Raw genomic sequence first — 3,577 nt, 5'->3', positions numbered from 1 at the left:
ACGTCATCACGTTTTCAATGAAATCGATGGGACGTTCACAGCCATTATAAATGACAAAAATGTACAGAGACCCCCCTTTCTCAACGTGCGCCTCAAGCGTGAAGGCCATCGGACCTGCCTCGTTCCAAATCGTTTTCTAACCAGCAATATTTCTCCGGTCATGTTTTCAGTCGTTATAGTTGTTAATAACATCATAATGTAGTTAATTAGAACCGTTTTATAGCAATTTATATCCGTTTAGTGCGATTTTGAGGAATTTCTTTGTTGTGCACTCTGAAAGTTTGGACACGTTTTCGGGTGTCGGTCGTTGGTGGTGGACATTTCGAAGGACAGAGGACATCTATCGACCAAAAGACGTTTATAACATAGAAAGGATACATTGCCCAAGAATATGATGGAAGATCAGCTCAAAGTAAGCAATATTTAATATGATAAACCGTGTTTCTGTCGAAATATTTTAAACGCATATATCGCCATTTTGTTTGGTATAGCTTCACTTGGCGAACCCTGTATTGAAAAGTAAGGATAATTTTAAAAATGTAAATCAGCGGTTGCATTAAGAACTAATTTGTCTTTCGATTCCTGTCTACCCTGTATTTTTTAGTCAAGTATATGATTAGCTTTCAATTAAACTAGATCACTCTGATAGATGACGTCAGACATATTGAGGCTTGATTTCCTAGTATTTTTATTGTGTAACCACGGTTTTGTATGGCTAAATATGCACCTTTTCGAACAAACTGTATATGTATGTTGTAAAATGATGTTACAGGAGTGTCATCGGAAGAATTCTGAGAAGGTTAGTGAAAAAATTAATATCTTTTGGCGGTGATTACGTTATAGCGCTCTTTGGCTGGAATCGATGCTCTGGTAACGTTTTCACATGTAGTATGCTAACTTATCGATTTATTGTGTTTTCGCTGTAAAACGCTTAGAAAATCTGAAATATTGTCTGGAATCACAAGATCTGGGTCTTTCCATTGCTATGCTTTGTCTATTCTTATGAAATGTTTTATGATGAGTAAATTGGTCATACACGTTGCTCTATCTAGTAATTCTAGTCGATTTGCGATGGTCGGTGCAATTGTAAACTGTGATTTCTACCTGAAATATGCACTTTTTTCTAACAAAAACTATCCTATACCATGAATATGTTATCAGACTGTCATCTGAAGAGGTTTTTTCTTGGTTAGTGGATATCAATATCTTAGTTGAGCCGAATTGGTGATAGCACCTGAAGGAGTAAGAAACTGATGGAGTTAGAATAGTGGTGTATTTTGCTAAAGTGTTTAGCTAATAGATTTACATATTTTGTCTTCCCTGTAAAACATTTTAAAAATCTGAAATGGTGGCTTTATTCACAAGATCTGTATCTTTCATCTGGTGTCTTGGACTTGTGATTTAATGATATTTAGATGCTACTATCTACTTGTGAAGCTATGCTAGCTATGCTAATTAGTGTGTGGGGGGGGTGGGGGGTGATCCCGGACCCGGGGTAGAGGCTCGTGAAAGGTTAAACTATGCCACTTTATGTTTACATACCCTACAGTACTCATCTCATATGTATATACCGTACTCTATACCATCTACTGCATCTTGCCATGCCGTTCTGTACCACCACTCATTCATATATCTTTATGTACATATTCTTTATCCCTTTACACTTGTGTGTGTGTATAAGGTAGTAGTTGTGGAATTGTTAGGTTAGATTACTTGTTGGTTATTACTGCATTGTCGGAACTAGAAGCACAAGCATTTCGCTACACTCGCATTAACATCTGCTAACCATGTGTATGTGACTAATAAAATTTGATTTGATTTTGATTTATAATCTAGTAAACAAAATAAACAACTTTTTCACCACTCTGTCTGCAAGTGCATTCCTAAATGGCATTTCACGCAGGTCGAAGTGATGTGATATTATCAGAACACAAAGTGGTTACCGTTAGACGAAAAGGTTGGCACTGGAGAGACTTGCCCTCCACCGATGTGTATAAGTCATACTTACCTGGCAAGGGAGCTACCGTGATCAAGAAGGCGGTTCACCCAGGGCGAGGCTCAGCCATTGCACTCTGGCTGTGCTGACCCCTGCGAATTTCCAAAATGTGGAAATCTCGATTGCATAATTTATGGTAGTGGGGGACTGCGTTCGCGCTCTCCCCTGATGTCTTGTTTGATGATAAACCTTGAGGTTGACTTGTGCTTATGGAGATCTTTGAAGTCAGTTTTGAAAGAGATTTTGTGGACCAATCGAAAGGTGGACTAATCAAAAGGTGGAAACATTTGTTTGTAGCGAAACATTGTTGGCATTTTGTGGAAACATCATGTTGCGAAATGCAGCATGGTATTTATGCCACGCTGGTACTTCAATCAAGAGATAGTTGAGAAGCCGCTCTAACCACACCCCCAGTCATGATGTGTCATACGCGCCCCATGCGCTTACAATATGAATTTGTCCATACATGCGCTCCTCCTTAGCACAGAACAATGCAATAGTTTTTCAACATTCAGAGCTTTTGTGTATTTATTCTGGCTAGTAGGCAAGCTGCATGGGAAATTGTTGCTAATGATGTATTTGTCAGAAGTCATTGTATTTGTCCATTTTTTCCCACAAGGCTGAAATATGTGCCCTCGCTTTGAAATGTTAGCAAGGTTTGTTTGTATTTCATCCAACTATCTGTGCTAAAAAGTGATGGCTACAGTATATGTAATTTCTTCCCCTTTTTGAGTGACCCAAAGTTCAAGCTGCTTATCTAATTGGTGAAAATGCAATGTCTGTTTATCAGACTCACTTTGACTCTATATGGTGTACCAAGAGTTTTTACTTCGCTTATGGCCTTACCTACCTGAATACACCCGATCTCGTCTGATCTCGGAAGCTAAGCAGGGTCGGGCCTGGTTAGTACTTGGATGGGAGACTGCCTAGGAATACCAGGTGCTGTAAGTATTTTGTCCACTAGGGTGTGCTCTTGCATTATTTAATCAGCAACACTGCCTTGTAGTAAGCGTTTGATGCTGAATTGACTAAATTCAGCTTATATGGGCTAGTCTCCCCTGCCCTTTTAATACGATCAAAGTTCCTTGTGTTGTCAGGGAGCAACTGCCTTTTATTTATAAGACAAATAAGAATATTGTTACTGAATGCAGCTTGTGTGTGTGCTTTGTGCTCCCTCGCCCTGTTCAAATGATCAGAGGAATTAATGCTGGTGAGGAGAGGAACTGGACTGATTTCTGATGGCCCTGTGTTTTCCATGGTGGAATTACAACCCTTCTTTTACGGAGTAAATCAAAAGCACAAGAGAATGTGAGATGTTATCGATAATAAATCAATTGGTTTCATGCATTTGTCTGTGTGTGTGTGTGTGTGTCTGAATGTGATTGTATTTCGTCATATCGCATACATTTGTGATATCAGACAGGTTAATTAAGATATTAAAAAGTCATTGGTGATTTTTTCTACAGTGTTGCATGATGGGAATCTAGTGGTTCACTGATATAATCTAGTAAACAAAATAAACAACTTTTTCATCACTCTGTCTGCAAGTGCATTCCTAAACGGCATTTCACGTAGGTCGAA

General features: G+C 38.9%; 2 non-coding genes across 2 annotated transcripts; both read left to right on the top strand.

Moving 5' to 3' along the window:
- Nucleotides 1–2,000: 2,000 nt before the first annotated feature.
- Nucleotides 2,001–2,164, top strand: LOC139567476 (U1 spliceosomal RNA). The gene has a single exon (XR_011673413.1). It is a non-coding gene; the product is annotated as a U1 spliceosomal RNA (small nuclear RNA).
- A 664-nt stretch (nt 2,165–2,828) lies between these two features.
- LOC139567474 (5S ribosomal RNA) lies at nt 2,829–2,947 on the top strand. The gene has a single exon (XR_011673412.1). It is a non-coding gene; the product is annotated as a 5S ribosomal RNA (ribosomal RNA).
- The last annotated feature ends 630 nt before the right edge of the window (nt 2,948–3,577 follow it).

The sequence above is a fragment of the Salvelinus alpinus genome, unplaced genomic scaffold, assembly GCF_045679555.1.
Source record: "Salvelinus alpinus unplaced genomic scaffold, SLU_Salpinus.1 scaffold_741, whole genome shotgun sequence".
Lineage (NCBI taxonomy): Eukaryota > Metazoa > Chordata > Actinopteri > Salmoniformes > Salmonidae > Salvelinus > Salvelinus alpinus.
The sequence above is the reverse complement of the archived record's forward strand: the minus strand, read 5'-3'. Positions and strand labels throughout refer to the sequence as shown.